Source organism: Cygnus olor, chromosome 1, assembly GCF_009769625.2.
Source record: "Cygnus olor isolate bCygOlo1 chromosome 1, bCygOlo1.pri.v2, whole genome shotgun sequence".
Lineage (NCBI taxonomy): Eukaryota > Metazoa > Chordata > Aves > Anseriformes > Anatidae > Cygnus > Cygnus olor.
Window position 1 is genome coordinate 207,247,313 of NC_049169.1, and position 19,260 is coordinate 207,266,572.

General features: G+C 50.3%; 1 protein-coding gene across 5 annotated transcripts in view; it reads right to left on the reverse strand.

Moving 5' to 3' along the window:
- Positions 1 to 16,725, reverse strand: part of GDPD5 (glycerophosphodiester phosphodiesterase domain containing 5) — a 163,925-nt gene extending 147,200 nt beyond the window's left edge. For 2 of the 5 annotated variants that reach the window (XM_040544630.1, XM_040544634.1), the window contains exon 1: positions 16,481 to 16,710. The gene's annotated coding sequence lies outside the window, so the exon portion shown is untranslated. Of the gene's footprint in view, positions 1 to 1,886; positions 1,987 to 13,442; positions 13,740 to 16,480 lie in introns of those variants that run through there. The other 3 variants (XM_040544635.1, XM_040544636.1, XM_040544631.1) reach the window with 3 other exon arrangements.
- Positions 16,726 to 19,260: the final 2,535 nt, after the last annotated feature.

Sequence of the window (19,260 nt, forward strand, 5' to 3'; positions counted from 1 at the left end):
CACTAAGCCACCACAGCTGCATTTTATGGAAGAGACTGGAAGTTACTTTGCAACTACTCATCAAGTGCTCACAGGAACATGCACCTAAGAACTTGCTCAGCAGGGGTTGGCAGAAGCAAAGCATCCTGCCTCACACTGCTAGGGACAGCCAATCCCATTAAAGGTCAAGATCTTGCCATACCAGCAATGCAAGTTCCTATATTACCAGAAAGCCACAAGTTTGAGTAATTCACAAAGCTCCCCACACCTAACAGCACACAAACCACACCGCTGTCCCTCACAGTCACCGACTTGCCAGCAAAAACTCAGGACACAAGGAAACCCTTTGGAAGATGACATCTCAGAGCAGATTTAGACCAAGTATTTTAGGGACTGAATACTTCCTCAGCAGCCCCACCTGCCCATTAGCTTGTGCTATGCCATGGGAGGCTCGCCAGTTTATCAGCCCCGCTAAGCAAAAATTGGACTTGACAAGGTTGGTAAGGGTATGGAACAGCCTCAAACTCTGTCCTGATTAAAACAATATTCACTTTATTCCTTGTAGCAGCTCATGAGCTGTCCTAAGAAGACCTGTGTTTAGCCTGATTTTTTTTCCCTAAGAGTATGGGGAAAAGCCAAATCATGCATTGAAAGCAACCTCCATGTCGGTCCCACCTCCACTGGAGAGGCTGTTCAGTGTGACCAGCTAGCCATGACCATGGCAATGATGCTTTGCAGCTGAACATCAACCTGAAGCTCAGCCTGGGAACACCAGTGAAAAGCTGAGCCTCCAGCACTCGGCAGGTCTCCCATGCTCACCAGCTCCAGTGACATTCCATACATTGAGGAAGTGACCTTCCCTATTGAACACAAGAAGCCAACACATTCCTTATTGCTGTTCTCCCAAATAATTCACGGAGCAACCCTCAGCACCTCTCTAAACCCAGAGACCAGCTCAGCTCTCAGACACTTCTGCACCACACACAGACTGGTGCCTCTCGGGGAAAAGCAGCTAAAGATATCTCATGGTCCTGTAATGAGACCCAGAGGACTGGGATTTCACTCCCACCCCACCTGATCCATGGTTACTGGAACAGTCACCTCCAAATCACTGCCAGCTGCTTTTTCAGGGAGATTCCTGGGCTCAAAGACCACCGTTACGTTCCTGGTCCTACCTCAGGGTACCAAAAGCTACTCAATCATTGGGATGAAAAGCAGCAATGCTCACACAACATTTCTAGCTGCAGACACCACGGTGAACATACCAGGTGGTGACAAAACAACCCCGCGTCACTGCCACAGCAACAGGAAGATTTTCCCATTACCACCTTCACACCCCACTGGCTCCAGAGATGCTCCATGAACTCAGCCCATGGGCACGCTTGGGATGAAGACAGCAGAGCCCTTCACCAAGCGCCAGCCCCCACAGAGCTCCCAACTATTTTTGGCAGGTCGCATCCAATGCTGCAAGGAGTTGTGGTATTGAGTTACCATCCATCGCTGGGCAGAAATCACAAGTGCTCATCATTTGGCTGTTGCACTAGACAAAGACCATTAGGAAGGAAAGGTGAAGGAGGAGGAGAATTGTTGCAGATTCTCTTTTCTAATCCCACCTGAGCTGCTGCATTTCTAGTGGCCATAGTCCCCCAGTGGCTCTGCATCACTGCTCTTGTGGAAGAGTGCCATTATGCTGAGCTTAAAATAACAGAACAAAACCTAGCTTCTCAGCTTGGGAGCCAGGCATGGAGTCCAGCCTCCCAAACGGCACTTTCTGGACCCTCTTTCATCTCAGCACTCACTACTCCCCCTAGAAATCCCATCCTTCAGACACGTCACACCGCCTTCATGCGGGTGTTACATGCCCATCCATCCCAGCCCATCACCGAGATGAATCTCCACCAAGTCACCTCGCTCCCTGCTGGTGCCATCCCAGTCCTCCTGTGGCCTGGAACCACCGCCTTCAAGCTCTCCATGGCAGATCTTGCCCATTGCAAGAGGAAAACAGACCTAGAGGGCGCACACAAAGAATTTTGGGACAGGGATTGAAGGATGAGGTTTTTAATCCCAACTTCACATCAACAGTAGAGATGCTCAGATTTGGTTTTGAGCATCTCACCCCCAACAGAGAAAGCAGGGTGCATGTGGTTGGGGGTGGCATCTACATACACCAGTGGTGCATCTGAAGTGCTGCCCACCCAGCAAGCTGCAGCTCTGCCCTACCAGAGGGGCCATCACCCTCCCTCTGGCCAGCCTAAGATACTCTGAACACGTCACTGGGGCTGTATTTCCATTTGTTAGAGCAGGCATCCAAAAAGTCAAGTACGCCAGCTCAAACCACCAGCATCACAGCAGGAACAGGCTGAGCAGCCCACCTAACGAGAGGCATTTTCCAGGAACGAGACTTTCCTTGCCATACAACAGCTCAACAGCTTCTTGTGTCACATCGCTGGGTGAGCGTGGAAGACTGGTGCACAAATACTCCTGTGATAGCACAGATCCTGCAGGTGGCTTGTACAGGCTGCTAACACTAACCTCCAAAGTGGCAAATATTGAGGACACACATGGTTACCCCCCCCAAAAACAATTCTCACAGAATGAGGTGGCTCATACTGAGTTTTCTGGCATCCCTTCCATTCCAGGAGATGGCCAGGGCTGGTGGTAAGTGTACTTAGAAGCAGGCACCTGACTTCTCGCATTAAACCACTCATTTCTGACACCAAACTGTTCTCCAGAGCAGTCACAAAGTACAGTCAGCCCAAGATCAGCACCAGGAAAGCTGGATTTGTGGAAACATACCTCAAGGAGAGAAAAACCTATGTGTCTACAAGCCTTTCTATAGTACCCAAGTCTTCACATCCTCATACTGCCCCACCATCCCATCCTGAAGGGGTGTCATGTCCTCAGCTGACAGAGACATTTTCCTCCTTGTCCAAAGCCACTTAGAATACGTGCATAGAGCAGACAGATGAGCCCCAGCCATCACCCAATAACTCAGGCATCCTTCCTTCGTCACCACAGCATCAACCCCAGGCTTCATTACAACATCACAGCATCCAGGACAGTATCCACCACAGTATCATGGACATGTATCCAACAGATCAAGAGTTTCTCAAATTAAAATGCAGGATGAATAACTCTGTGCTTCAGCTCTCCCAGGCTGAAACAGGAGGCAGATGGCATGCACAAGACCTAATGCCTCTTCTCCCTGGATGATCATTTTCAGATGCCTTCCTCTTGCTGGGTAGGAATAACTCAGAGTCCACCAGCAAACATCCCTCTCAGGACCAAGGGAGAAGAAAAGCTTCCAGAGCACCAGCCACCCAAGGAGAGAACTGTTTCCATCAGTCTCATGAAGGTCAAAGCAAACACTTGCCTTGAATCTCAGGACAACTACTTACTCATAACATCCCACAAAGACCTGTTCCCCCTTTACACCATTCTTCAGTCATCTGTAATAGAAAATAATTGGCCACAGGATAGTGTTGGTAGGAAGAAAGAGGAGCACGTTCCCTGTCCCCATCTCTCACGTGGGGTGAGAAAACCACACAAGGAGCATCAGGTACACTTTGGGAAGGTCAGAGACTGATACAACCACAGGACTGCAGGAGAGCTAATCTTATAGAATAACACCATGGAAGTAAAAACATTCCCCTTCTTTCCACAGGAAGATTAGTGTTGAGGGTCACCGTGTTTTAAGCTTAAGAAAATCCCATTGAAGCACCCAGGGGATAAATACATTAACGTCCACAGCAGTAATCCCTGACACTTTGTTGTACTACTTATGCAAAGCAGGCATCATCTCCCCTGGAAGGGGAGAAAATCCAAGCACAGGCATGAAGGATGAAGGACCTTCATCTGCTGAAGCAAGAACCTCAATGGGTTTAAGTCCCAACAGTCCTAAGCTTTCTGCCCAAGCCTGCAGGGGTCCGTGTTTGCAGCAAAGAGCCTGAAGCACGTTGTTTGCACTTTACTCTTTTCCCAGCTCATCTCCACTTTTTCCCCACAAGAGACACCATGCCAGTGCTTTCAGTGTCCTCGTCACACAGCAAGGTTTTTCCTGAAGGAGATGCTGGACTGGAGCAGTAGGATATTAGCTTTCATGCTGCCTGTACCGTCTGTGCTGGAACTGCAGAGCAGAAAGTTGTGGGTTTTTTTCAGGTGGTGAAGGGAAGAAAAATAAAATCAAGACCAAGCCATCTTTGTCAATCAGTGCATTCAGACAAGTCCTGCTCATCCTACCCCGCAAATTCTGCTGTTTTGCAAAGTAACTTCCAGAAAAGAAACCTTCTTAAGCAAGTACGAGCAAAACACAACAACTCAAGCAGGCCTCCAGCACCTGAGAGCTGCAGAATGGCCATGGCGCATAGGACTTCACAAAACCCATGCCATTAGGGCACTGAGATCTTTCAGCCCTATAAACCCCCATGCATTTTATGCTTCTACAGAAGAAAAAAGCAACAAACCCTACTTTGGCCATCATTTACAACATTAAAAAAGGTTAGAGGATCCAACTCTGTAGCTGCTTTAAATGCTAGAACAGGAAAACGATTTAAATAAAGCCCTCATATTTCATGGCAAGGAAAGGATTTATTACCACTGGGACACAACGTTTTCCCCACGTGCAGGTAGTTGCTGCTTTCCCAAGTGTCCCACCTGGCAGCGAGCCTTGGGGAGAATCCAGGCATCTCAGCAATCCCCATGTATCCACTCACCAAACATCCACAGCACGATTTATTTGGAAGCTCAGCCACTAGCAGCGGTATTTATTCTTTTAATACCAGCTACATTGCCTCAGCCCATTGCTTCCTCTCAACAGCTCTGCCATTTAGCAGGCATTAAACTTGATGGTGCATGAGACATAACAGTGTTTTACTCACACCCCTGTAAAAGAGCTGGCTCGGTAGAACTGACAGCCACGAGTGTTTTAGGCAGTATTTATCTCATACCTTTCCTTCCAAAAAAAGCTAACCCTTTGCAACCAAACATATGGGAACCATCACCCAAAAAAAAAAAAAAAGAAAGGTGAGTTTGGGAGCAGAACATCACATCAGCTTCAGGCAAAGCTGAACCACAGCAATGTGTTTAATGGCAGCCAGCTAAAGTCACCTGTGGCAGAGCTGAGCCACATGCAAGGATGGTGTAAAGTCCTGATTTTTGGTCAAGCGCTTGGGTATTCCCCAGAAACAGCAACCCTCAGACAAGAGTTTTCCTCCAGTAAACATTCCTCCTAGGACTCTGTAAGGCTATAGTTATCTTCTGGAGCTTTACAAGGTGTCAGAAAAAAAATAAAGAACAAAAGACCACCACATGAACACAGAGTTGTGCCGAGATCCAGATCTGATGGCAGCACGTGGAAGGTTAGAGAGTGATGGTACACAACCTAGACACTTCAAGCTGTTGGCTTCCTCCTTCTACCACCACTTATTAATCTTTTTTTCCTCCTAGGCCTCACCCCAGGCTCCACCATGGCTGTGTTTCATTTCCAACTTGAAGCATAGAATCACCTCTAGAAGTATGAAATTGTCGTGGGTTCCAGATGGCAGCTCCCAAGGTAAAAGACAACCCTGTGGTCACTGCAACCACCTGCCCTCAAAGCAAGAGGCTGTTTGCATTTTCCAGCTGCACTATTTAAACAAGAGAAATTTCACAGGAGATGCTGCCTTAAGCATAAGGTCTTTGAGATGTAATAAGTGCCAATAGATGTTCTTTATCCCCAGCTTTATATCGTTTCGAGTCAGTTCTGATGTAACCGTTAGTGTATTAATCCTGGTAGAAAGCAGACGGTTTCTCTATCTGGTACTGGAATTGGATAGCCCCAGGAACTCACATTTCCACTTATTTTAACTCTGGCCTTTTTTTTTTTTTTGATTACATTGCTAACACAAAGCTGAGTTAGAAACAGTGGATGCTGTGTTAAATCCTGTTAGCTGATTACACAGCTGAGCAGCAGCAAGTGTTTGCTGAAGAACTGAACCCAACTGCCTGATTTGGGAACCAGACGGTCACACTGACCTTGCGTGTAACAGCAACAAGCGTTTGCTCCCGGTTTTGTCCGAATGCCATCTCCTCGAAGAGCTCAGACTATCTGCAGCACTGCCAGGGCTGACATTCCTTGGAATAAGCCTGGCTTATCCAACCAAAATCCAAAGCATGGCTTTGAAGACAGCATGAGTACTTCTGCCACCAGAAATATTTGGCTATCTGGTTTCAACCTCCAGGCTCCATCCCTCCCAGGGAAGGGGTTTTGGGGAGGATGGAGATGAAAGGTCTCATTTCTTCGTGCCAAAAGGGAAAAAGGATATTTCTGAACAGTTCTGATTGCACCACTCCCCTGTACAGCAGATATCACACCTCCCTCCTCAGGGGTTTAGCACAGAATTAACCCTATTCGTATTTTTAGAGAGAAACCATGGGCACCCACCCTCTGGAGAGGCCACAAGTTGCAAATCCCATGAGAATGGAGAAGTCTGCATACAGATGGAGTCAGCCGCCCAAATCAGGACAAGACATGCCCGTGCTCAGACTACAGCCTCTCCACTCATCTTGGTGCATCTGGGCAGCACATGGGAATTAGGTGCTTCCAAATCAAGGTGGGAACCAGGTAATTCCTTGTCTCCATTCACACCACTGTACCCTTTCAGGCCAGGTTTTCACCATCCCTGCAGGTGCCCTGAAAAAGCATCAAGCCAAATTGGGAGATTTGTCCTCTGTACTTGTTGCACAAAAGCACCAGGAGCTCTTTCTCCAAGCACAGAGCAGCCCAGCAAGACGCAGGAGGAGGATCCCTCAATTTAATTCAGCCCACACTGTGACCAGCTACCACCTTCCTCAATCAGCAGCCAGCTCATTACATGCACAAACCTGCAGGGCAGTAACCAGCTGGCTGCAGGCAAGCCAAACCCTTGGCCACTTTACAAGCCTCATTCCCCAGGTTATTCCCTGCCTTTAAAAAAAAAAAAACACATTTGAGCAGGACTTACAGAGCAGCAGTACTTCAGTGCAATTCCTCATTGAGCATTTCTGCTAAAGGACCCGAAACACCCACCTCTCTCGAGCCTTGCTGATCAGTAAAGTTTTAATAGGGCCGATAAGCTCCTGGCTGGAACAGCTCTTGCGCACAGCAAGTTTTATCTGCTGCAGAGCATGCTTGTTGCCGAGCCTCTTATCACCACTGCAAATATCAGCAGAGATAGAGAGCAGCACATAATGCCCATGGAGGGGAGCTGCAGAAATGCAAGTGGACACGTTGCCTTTTGACACAGCTTTCCCCAAGCTCGTGACCTCGGGGGCTCCCTGCTCCTCACCCCAGGTACCCCCAACCTCCACAGCAAAAAGAGCCCAACATCCAAACCACAAGGAGAGGAGCAGGACAGCCTCCAGCCCTGAGGCCAGCAGTCCAGATCCATTGCTCCAAAGAAACTGCAGCTGAGCTACAAACTTCAGGGAAATGAGGAGAAAGACAATAGTTTCCTTGTGCCTGGGAGGAAGAAGCCAAGAGAACTTAAGTGATGGTCTCGTGGCTCTAATACACCACTCACTACTAGCAGACTACTGCCCCAGAAGCTTGCATTTAAGGACTGTTGAGATATAAGGATTTTTAGCATCATAAACTGACACTTTTAGAAATAGAGGACCCCCCTATTCTAAGCTCGCTCTGCTCTTAGAAGGGGATCTCTAACTCTTTACATCCCTACAAGTCTGGACTTCAGGTTACAGCTTCACAATCAAGCTCCCAGGCTCCATTCCTGCTAACTAATCACATTCCCACTGCAATACAGCAGCATTTAGCACATCGAGATAGAGCCACGAGGGGTTTTCAGGTCATCAGAAGCCTTTACCTTCAGGTCACCAGCTCGAACCCAGCCTTGTTATTATCCAGCCAACCTCTGTCCACTCCTCCCACCCCGTCCCAGCACAGCACAGCCTGTTCTCCAGCCCAAGCAATTACCACCCCACACCAGGTGACAGAGGGGTAGGTCACCAGCATCGTTTTTCAGCCATGCAGCTTGAGATCAGCACACACCAAAGCTTCCACAGTCTGTCAGATGCATTACAGCGGGCAAGTTGTTTGCAACAGCCCCCCAGAAGTGGGGGCATATTTCCAATCAGCAACTTTTGGTGGAGCTAGAGTTGCATTATGACCCAGGACAAGAGCAAACCAAAGAGGTTTTGAGGGCTGGAAACCCCAAAACCATAGGAATCAACCTTGCGTTCAAGATCAAACCCAAAACTGGAGTGATCTACTGTATTTGAGAGCTTCCTCCCCATGTTCTTCTTCCAGGGGAGACAAATGGGTATGCTCAAGCTTTATCTGGATATCTAGGTAGGTGCATCTCTCCAAGAGCTCTGGCAGCTCCTAGCTGGAGGCCATGTAATTTCATCTCCCCTGGAGATAAAAAAAGACACAGAAAGGGCCCTGCTCCACCCAGATGCCAGCAGGGTGCTCTGCCCGTCCTTTGCTGGGATCCCCTCTCCACTCCAGCAGCCTCTGTGGGGTCAGTTCCCATCGAGCCACAGCTGGCAGTTGTGTTAGCTCCTGCCATGTTTTTCCTACCTATAAAACTGGACATTTCACTGCTTCTTTGTGGTCTTCAGTGCCCAAAAATACCAATCTGGGCCACCCCCTAAGCAAGCACTAAGCACATCCCCAATGCCCCAGGTGCCCGCAGGCATGGTGGCCTCTGCAGCACAGCCTCGCGCCCAACTCTCCCACCCTGGTGGCACCGCTCACCTTCTACCCAGCATCTTCTCCTTTTAAAATGGAGAGCAACTTTCCAGGCTAAAAGGAGCTGATGGAGCTTGGACTACCAGATATATCCACCTTGTTACAGACTGCTCACAGCTTCCAGCTTACTTCACTGGAAGACTTCCCCCTTAAAAGTAGAAGGAAAAAAGCTTGGTAGATGCTAAAACCCAGTGGCCATATGCAAGGTGCTCTGGAAGGGTTATTTTAAAGGGCTGCAGGTGTTACAATCCTATAATCATTAATGCTGGAAAAGCCCTGCAAGATCACCTGGTCCAACTGTCCCCCTACCACCAATGTCACCCACCAAACCATGTCCCCAAGCACCACGTCCAACCTTGCCTTGAGCACCCCCAGGGTCAGGGACTCCACCACCTCCCTGGGCAACCCATCCCAATGCCTGACTGCTCTTTCTGAGAAGAGATGTCCCCTAATTTGTTGTGTTGGCCCCACTGACAACATCTAGGGAGCCCATCAGGTTCCTGCCTCCAGCACAGCTCCTGTGACAGCAAGAGAGATGCACACCTCCCCGGGGAGGGCTTTCAGGAAGGATTTGCACAAAAGCCAAAGACCCTCTTGCAAAGACTCCCTTCCAGCTCCAGTTTTGAGCTCGTTAAATCAATTGCAATCACACACACATACAGCCCCAGAAATAGAAGCATCAAATGCCTGTAACGACAGCAGCTTTTGCAGCTTCACCCAACCAGTTACCCCATGCAAGGCCAGGGCCAGAGCTGAAACCCCAGCACGTTGCAGGGCTGATAGGTGCAGGGGTGCAGGCACAAGGACGGGTGCTCCCTTGGGTGCTGGCCTTCAACTCCACCACTGCTGCCTGTGTTTTCAGGGACAGCAGCTCTCTCGCTATCGCCACACGAGCGGATTTATTTCTCTTTGCAAAACAAAACTGCGTATGGAGGCCCTGCACAGTTTGTTTCAGCAACACACATCTATGCAGCCGCGTGACCTTGTGAGGCGCAGAGACTTCCCTGACAGCTTAAGAGGCACCAGAGCACACTTTACTCCCATCACATTAACATTTTAACATACACAGCTGGCTTACCCACGAGTACACCGCATTCCTTTAACATACAGCTCTCAGAGCAAGAGCCCTGAGATGCAAACAAGAAACATCCTCACGCAGGGGAGACAGATTAGGAAACACTTGTGATAAAAGGAAGCGTCTCCAGCCAAGCTGTAAACCTTGCACTTTAAATCAGGCTTTTAATGAAGATGGCAAGCGTTCTGCATCAGTGATTAATTCAGAGCTAAGGATGAGTTTAGCTGCTTTGTTTTAACACTGATGCTGTCGCCAGGCTTGGGGCAGGAGGAAAAACAGTAGAAAAGAAGCACAACTGCAAAGAGCTCGCAGGCTGTCAGACACCAGCAGCTTTCCAAGTTAATGCCAAAGCCCAAGCATGGGGTAACTTGCCCCTAAAACAGGGAGCCACCCTCCCCTGTGAATTTAGGCAGCACAAACACATCACAAGCAGTCCAGGAGTTCACAGGACCCAGACTGAACATGGGAAAAACGTTAGATACATATTTTTGGTAAGCTTTTCGATATTTCTGTAGAAGCTGGAAAACAAGGCTTTCAAGTTCAGCGTGGCAAGCGCAGAGCAATCCTTTGCGATAAACACAATTTGCATGTTAACAGGAACACAGCTAAAAATAGCAGTTTTGAGAAGCCATGGGTCTCACCTCACCTCTTTTCTTGATGAATCGCAGGGCTCCCAACAACCCCAAACCCACACACGGGTTACGAGGACCGCTCAGCCGTTGTTACAGCACACATCTCCAGGCTCAAACAAGCACCTTGAAGCCATGGACAGAGAAATCCCAACCCAAAAAAACTCCAGAGGGAAAAGGATGAGAGCAGTGGAGCAAATCACACAGCTGGATTCCTGCACAGACACCCTGACCAAGACACAAGCCCTCCTAATTTGCTGGATTTCCAGCTGCAGTAGGTTTGAGTGGCTGTTTAAAAGTCTCATCGAGGAGATGCACGGATAACGAGCAGGCAGACTGACACCACAATTCCCACACTACCTACAAACACAATCACTGCTCTATCAGGTGACTGCCTACAAAACATTACCAACTTGACAGCATCAAGAAACTTTTTTATCCTGGGCTTCTTCCTACAAGGAAGCAGTCGGGTAAGAGAGAAACAGGTTTTGTACACTCCTTGCCTTCCCCACAAAGCCTTTCTTGTCTCCAAAGAGCCAGAGGTCAAAGGGTTGGATGAGTCCTTCCGACATCAACAGCTGAGACATGCAGGAAATATTTTAATCCCAAGGAAAGCATTAATTACCCCTTGTTAAAAAAAGAAAACAAACAAAATCCGCCCAAGTATCACAGCAAGACTTTGCCGTGGTAAATCCCTGCAAACAAGCCTAAGCCCTCGGCATCCATCCCAGAGCCGGGGCATTTGGGCAGAGTTTGGGCACTGGTGACACGCACGGGGCACCTCTGAAGGGCCAAGCCTGCCCCTTAACACCACGCTTCTGCCCTCACTGCAGGGACCTTGGACATTTAGCAGGACAGCAAGCCCAGACACGACCCCAAATCCTCTCCAACCTCTTTCAGTGAGTGCTCCAGGATCACACCAGCTTCCAACAGCCTTGCTCAGCCCTCAGCGCATCACCCTGATGGCCCACAGCCTTTGGGGACCACATCCCAACCAGTAACCCCATTTCTCTCGTGACTCCCAGTCCAAAAATTTAATCTTTTTTTTTTTTACTGGAATTCTGAGGTGGTGACTTGACCAGTGGCTTGATTTGAGACTGAGGCAATACAATTTATGATGAGGTGGCTGTCAACACAAGAGGTTCATCAATACCAGACAAGCGGCTCAAGATAACAGTCTATTAGAGCAGCTCAGAAGAACACTCACCAGTCCATTATGCCTTTTTTAATGCCGCATCCAAAATACCTATTAAAGGAAACACTGGTTCTCACCTTGTGCTATTTTCATCAGAAGTGAGATGCTTTCCCTGAGCAACCTGTGCGTGTGTGAGCCGAAAGCTCAGCATAGCTAAAACCAGCGCCCAGACAGAACATTTCTGCACCATGTATCTAACCTCAGGCTGGGGGAGGAAAGTTTCATTTCATCTCACCATGGGGGAAGGGAAACCTATGGACCAGCTATCTTATAATTATAAAATAGATTGTACAAGTTACAACGGCTAACAGAAACTGCAGGGATTTAAAAGAGAGAAACTGTAGGATTTGAACATTTTAAAAGGCAAACTTGCTTTAAAGGCAAAGCTGGAAGATAAAAGCTGCATGAACACAGCGCCACATGGTAAAACTGAAAGCGAAACAGGCTCTTTTAAGCATTCCTAGAAAAAAAAACTTACAGTCCACCACATCCAACTCCTCCAGGATGCAGCAGCTCGGACCCGAGCACCGCACGAGGCTTTGCTGAGAACCCAGCTCCAAGCAGCACAGAGGACACAGTGGTTGGAGAGCAGGAGGATTTGTTTTTGTCATGACTGAGGAATTACATCAAAACCAGCACGAGCTATTTCCCAGGAAGAGATTAGCCACCAGTAGGACTGTGCACAGAGGAGCCCGGCGGTGGAGCTGGTGCCCAGATTTGTGCATCATCTGGGGCGAGGCACAGCTTGCCTCTCTCCTACCCCCATCGCATCCTTCATCCAGGAGGAGGAGGAAAAAAAAGAGCCCATCTCAGCAATACCTGGCTCAAGAGCCACAAAAAACCAGTGCCAAAAACACATTCACAAGAGAAACGTTTCTCATAAAGCTGATCCTACCCAAAGGCCAGACAGGCAAAAATAGACAGAGCTCAATCAAGATGTGTAATGGATTCAGTATGTGAAAACACGCCGTGTGGTGTGATAGACCCAAGCACGGGAAGATTTCCCATTGCCACCCAAGAAGGTCCTTGTTTGAACACCCTTCGGGGGAACACGCTGTACCTTGAACCCCTCTCTTGGCAGAGGCATTATACAAATATTTAATTACATATAAAAATAAGGCTTTTGGGGGGTTATTGAGCAACGAGAGGCTATTTAAGCAAGCGTTCAGGCAGTTGTCCTGCCAGTATCTGTGGGTATTTTTGGAGGAAGTGGGGAGAACTCGGCAGTTAGCTACAGAGGAAAAAGCAGCGAAGCCAAACACCAGCGTGCAGCTTTTTTTTTTTTTTTTGAAAGCAGAGCCATGCATTAAAGTAGCTGCAACTAATCACTGTTTATAGACGGGCTGGCAAGCAAAAGCAATGGCTATAACCAATCCTTTAAATCCCTTTTCCCCGCATCATGCACGGAATATTCCTGCAAAGGTCTGGTAAACACCGTCAGCGCCCTGGCATGCACAGAAAGGCAGCAGGGAACATAGCTGGAAGGGAAATCATTTGTAGGGGAAGGAAGGAAGGAAGGAAGGAAGGAAGGAAGGAAGGAAGGAAGGAAGGAAGGAAGGAAGGGGAATGGGGCACTGGGATCCCACATGGGGACTGGGAATTACACCCCAGGGACCCTCCCGGAGCCCTGGGTAGGTGAAAAGTGGGCACCTCCGCACAGGGCTGGAGGACAGCAGCAGCTCGCTGGTGTCACACTGCCCTCTTCTGAGCAGCAGACACTGCTCAGCTCCATGGCCAGCTCTGCGTGGTGCCCCCGGGGAGCTGCAGCCCTGGGTGACACCCTGGGACCTCAGTCCCGAGTGACAAAGGCACAAGGAGAAGCCAAGAGGCACCACTCACCCTAGAAGTGCCCTGGTTGGCACCCGCAGAGCCCAAACCAGCCCCAGCCTCCTCGCACAGCACCAGCAGCGGTTGTTGTGATGCCAGCAGCAGAACCAGAACTTCCCCCAGCACCATTTGGTCCCCTTGAAGCATAATTCCCAGCTGGGACAGCCTAACGATGCCTCTTTATAGCAGGAGCCAAGTGGTGGCCAGGTGGATCCCATCACTTCATCTCCCTACTAGCAGGAAGGTGTAAAGCATCTCGTTACAGCACTTTTGGGCAGGAGCACGCCCCCCCCAGAGGTATTTTCTCATGGAAAAGTAGTTTCAAAGCAGCATCACCCCCCAGGGAAAGTGTGCTGCTACACCCCATGTTTGCAGGAGAGGAGCCCTAAACACCCATCCACGTCCAACCCCAAAACTCTTTGTGTTGGCTAAACCCAAGCCACGACACACAAGCTCGTAGCTGCACAGCAGCAATGCCGTGAGTATTTCAAAGTGCAACCATATCCTTTTATCTTCGCCCTCAGAAAGACTTAAAAGCCAGCTAAAGGACAATATTCCCTGCAGGTGCGTCTTTTAAAAGGGCACCCAGATCTAACTTCCACCACCTGTGAGCACCAAAACACCTCAAAGCAAACAAGAAGGGTGAAGGAGCCGTTCCCTGCCAAGATCTTGACCTCAACCTGCAATATAATTGTATTGTAACACATATTTAAAACAAAACAACCACAAAAAAACATCCTTTATATACTGATTTTTGAACTGGGCAGAGTGAAATGTTGTAACAATCTTAATGCAGGTACCTATGATCAAATGTACCCGGCGCTTTCTGGATAAAGGTGCAAGAAACAACCCCTGGTCCCGCAGATGGCTTGGTATCTCGCTACAACCTTCCTGACTCATAAAAGCGATTTGTTGCCTTGCTAAAACTCAGCCTTTTATCATTAATTCCAAGTCAGCAGCTTCTGAATCTACAGCCCGACACCAACTAAATTGATCGGAGCCGAACTCATTTTCTTTGCGCCGCTCGTTGTCGAGGCACAAGACAAACATCAGTCATGCTTCGCTTTCAAGTGGAGAATTCATTGCAGGGAGGAGCGTAACGTGCAGAACATGCTTATTTAATAGAAAAAAAGTACAGCTTGACAGAGACACCCACTCCAAAATTAACTCTGCCTCGAAGCAGAGCTTATTTTTGCCACTGAAGCCGTACCTACTGCATCACGGAGCAGCTGGATGCTGCCGAATATCAGCTTGGAGGTGCTTCAGGTCTTGACGAGGGGAACACAGGTTAAAACAGCAGCCTTTAAGGATGCACCGCCGCTCGGGTGGACAAAGGCTGTAAATGCATTAACGGACTGCTTCCCGCAGCAATCTGACAGCCCACGAACGTGGAGGTGCCGGATGAATGGCGAGGCAGGGAGCCCATTGACTCCAGCTTTGCCCCAGCCACACCTGCCAAGCGCAAGCTGGCGATTTAGGAGAGGGAAAGCAGGTAGAGGGCATTCACCCTACATCAGTGCGGGATCCAAACCCAAAAAAAGCTCTTTAAGAAGCAGCCCCAGTGCTACTTTTGCTCACTAATAAGCAATGCTCTGAATTTCCCGGAGGAGAAGGCAGCGCCCGCCCAGCGTGGTGGGGCTCAGCGTTCCCGGTGCCCCGCGTAACTTCCTAACGCAGAAAGCCCTGGGGGGGCTCACCGGGCGAGCACTCCTTTTCCTTCACACGGGGACAAAAAGCCAGCAAAGAGAACCATAATTATTATTTTTTTTTTAATTTCACATGCAGTATTTTCATGACTATTCTGCTCATGTATCAGTTATCCCTTCCCAGCCCCAAAATAAACCTTAAGCCCACACAATTACAAATAATAATAGTGGCTCTGCAAGCCCACCCCTAAAAACCAAGTCCTTGTGAGTTAGAAGCCTTTTCTTTTCTTTTTTTTTTTTTTTTTTGACATTGTTGTTTTCTTTCTGGCTGAAGAATCCCCGTTTCCATCTGGCCAGGGTGAAATTTAGCAGCTTCCACACCAGGAATTGCTACAACAGACCTTTTCCAGAGGCGAGCTCACATTTCCACTGCGACTCCTCAACGCCCAGTTTTCTAGGCAGCAAACACACAGGACTAGCGAGAGAGCTTCAATAAAACAGCGGCGAGATTTTTTCCCTCTCCCCTTTTCCTGAATTCCTTCTTTCCCCGACCGATGTCCCTGCTGAGCATCGAGGACAGGATAAGACCCTCTACATCTACCCTCTTCGGCTCTGGCAAGAAATTCGGGGTGCCCAACACGACAGGGCTTTGTTCCGGGGTGATGTCCCCAGGAGCCACCCAGGATGTCCCCGCAGCAGCTTCAGAGCTCGGGGCGGGGGGAGCTGGGTGCTGGGAGAGCAGAGGGTGCTCCTCCAGCCCTCACCAGGCAAGTTGTCATAAAACCCTCCTGGGATTTTGCTTTCTCAGGATTTTACGGCACCGGACAACCCCGGAGTAAAGCCTCGGGGCCGTGGGACACGGCGGGTGGCGTTATTTTGCGAGCGGTGTACAAAAATGAAGAGTTACCTGTAAAACAAGTATGGCCTAAAGGAGACGGGGGGGGGGGGGGGGTGGCCGGATCCACACCCTGGCAGCTGGGGGGGTCCTGGGGAGCTCGGGGGGCACCCGGGCACCCATCCCAGGCGGGTGCCCACCCACGTCCCCCACCACACGACAGCACCCATCGACTCCCAACTTTGCTTGGGATGCTCCCAGCCAGGTGAGCTAAATATTTTTTTGGGGGGGGGCTGGGGGGGACACCACTTGGAATAGGGTGGGGGAGCACAGAGGGTAAGGAAGCACATTTTGGGGAAAGAAACGCCTTTTTGCTCCCCCGCAGCACCTTTTGGGTGTTGAAAGCTGTGTATTGGCCAAACCCCAACACCCCCCCCCCCGGCTCAGCATCACCCCTCGGGCACACCCTGCACCCCCGGGGCCGGTCCCAAGGCTGGGTGGGGGATGCAAAAAGCCCCCCATTCCCCCCCCCCCAACACCTCCCCAGTCCAACCAGTCCAACCATTTACCTGCTGCCACTGGGAGATCCTCCGTGTCGCCAAGGTGGGGTGGGATAGGGGGGGGACACGGCCGCTGCCAGCGATGCCCCCCCGCTGTCCCCTTGCAGCGCGGGGGCTGGGGACAGCGCAGGGTCGGCAGGAGGGAGGTGGCACCACCGCGTCCCCGTCCCTGTCCCCGTCCCTGTCCCCGCAGCCCGGCGCGGCTCGGCTCGGCTCCGCCGCCCGCTCCCGGGAGCGGGGCGGGGGCTGGGGGCGGGCGGGCTCCGCCCCGGACAGCGGCAGGAGGAGGAAGAAGAGGAGGAGGAGGAGGAGGAAGGCTGCACCCGAAAGCTGCCAGCCCGTTCTTAGTAGGGGTGTCCCTACGGGGATGCGGCTGGCTGCAAGCATCGGGGTACCCCCAAGGTACCCCCAGGGTGCCCCCAAGGTGCCCCCAGGGTGCAGGTTTGGGGGTTCCCCTACGGCCCGGAGACCCCCGAAGGGCTGGGGAAGCCTTGGGGTGCTTGATCCCAAAGGGGTTTTGGCAGTGATGAACCCCAAAAAAGCCTCATCACGTAGCACTGATTCCCCCCCTTCTTTTCCTGGGCAAGCCAGCCTTCTTCCACCCCCATCTTCCTCCGAAGCAGGAGGTCTGGAAATCGTCCACCCCGGGAGCGATGTGCACACACACGCACGCACGCACGCAGGGTGCAGCGAAAATAAAATCTACCCTTGGAAACCTCGGCAAACGAGAGCACAAATCCAGCCCTGCACACCCCGGGACGCAGTTAACCGGGCACCAGTAAATCCCCATTTGGCAGCGGGGAGCGGAGTGGCCATAAGGGAAAACACTTCTAAGGGAAAGGAAAAAAAAAAAATCTGTTTCTGGGATATTTATATCGAAGGCGATCACGTCCCAAAGCCTGCTCAGGGGGATGCTTTGCGCAACGGGGTGTTCCCATCCCGGGTGATGGAAGTGGCAGGGGAACAGATGAAAAGGGTCAGGCACAGATTTTGGGGCTGCAGTTTGCTGACATCTCCTCCTCCTCTAATTGTGCCCTTTTCAACCCAACAATTACGTATTTTTTCCATCCTCTTCCATCTTGGTCTTCCCCTGCTCTCCCAAGCGTGCACCACGGGGGGGGTCCCCAGGACCTCACCTGCAAGCCCTGGGGGTCCCGGCGCAGGAGGTGCACGTGGTAGCAGTTTGGGGAAAGGATGAGTGTTTTGATGATGAGTGTTTTGCTGTGCCTACACCACGCTTGGGATTTGTTTCCCGCATGCTGTGAGAGCAGGGATGAATCAGAGCAGCCGGGGCTGGCTCCGAGCTGCTGGGTGCTCAGACCTGCTGAACTTTGTCCCCGGCGTCAGGCTTTAATGCAAGGTGGAAAATACTCACCTGAGAGCAGCAGGTCCCTTCAGCAAGTCCCTTTTTTTTTTTTCCGCAAATTGGCTGTTTTTCACCCTTTTGGCCCATGCTCAGAGCCAGCCCCGGAGCTCTGTATGGTGCAAAAGGAGGAGATGTGCTGCCAAAACAACACGCGAGGTGAGACAGACACCAGGCTCCTCTACCGACACGGGCAAAGCCGACAGCTCGCAAGCAGCTTTTCCAAAAAAACAAGCTCAGAAATAACCCAAAAGCTTGCACCCTCCAGCAGGGAAACCTCATCTGGAGGAGAAAAGAGAAGGCAAAAAATCAAAACCTAAAACCTGATCCAAAAAGACGATGGCTGGCCACAGCAGGATAGGAGCAGGCTGGCGTTGCATCTGGGAGCGCCTCGCAAACGCCTTTCCTTTCCTCTCCTTCAGCTCTGCGGTTATCTTAAATCCTGGTGAAAATACATCCCACGTGGGCACTTTATTTGCCTGCTTGCTGGGCACATTGATGGATGACAGGGATGTTTTTTCACATTTTTTTCCCCGCGTGCAGGGCGATGGGGGACAGGCGCAGGTATTTGGAGGCACATAGCAGAGCCGTGACCGCAGCTCCTTGTGATTCTGCCAGGCTTTAAACAACCGGGATGAGATTTTGCATGCTTGGGTGTCTGCCTATAGGGATGGTCTCCTTGTAATTTCAGCAGAAATAGTTTGACCGTTTGTAAGATTAAGGGAAAACTATTTTCTTTTTTGGCACTGGGGGAAAATATTCTTATAACTCTTGAGGTTCCAGGAACTGCAGCTGCTCCCAGCGTCAGCCAGTAACTTGCTTTTCACCGTCCCCGGGAACACTTGCTGAGTGAAATACCTCCGAAAAGAACCGCAGTTTGCACATTTTCAGGATTTTTTTCTCCAACGTTGCCAGTTGAACCCGACGCAGACGCCGGGGAGCACGCTGGGCTGGGCAAGGCTCCCTTTTCCAGCCACCTCCAAGCAGCTGTGAAGGGAGGAATGAAGAGCAGCAAGCCCGTCCTCCCCCCAGCAAGCACGTCCAATGTCCAAACCTTCACGGAGTGACCAAGGGAAGGAAATATCTCATTAATTTCAGTTCACTTCTAGGAAAATAAACGCAGTTTTGGAGTGGGAAAATGTTTTCTGGTTTGAAAGTTCCTGATCCCATTTAGAGCCTTGAGTACTGGGAGCTATTTTAATTATCTCCTTTCGGCATGGCTGGGAATCTACTGTGCTCATTCCTCACCGTATAACCCCAGTGATGCTCATTTCAGGATGTTTTACCTATAAAAAAGCCCTCTTGCTCCCCCAGAGCTCACACTTTGCTGCATTAAGACCCGGCACGGCCCCGATGCTCAGATCCAGGGGCAAGTTTCAGTGGGCAGATTTCTCACCTCATCCCATAAGAGTTTTGTTATGTGCTT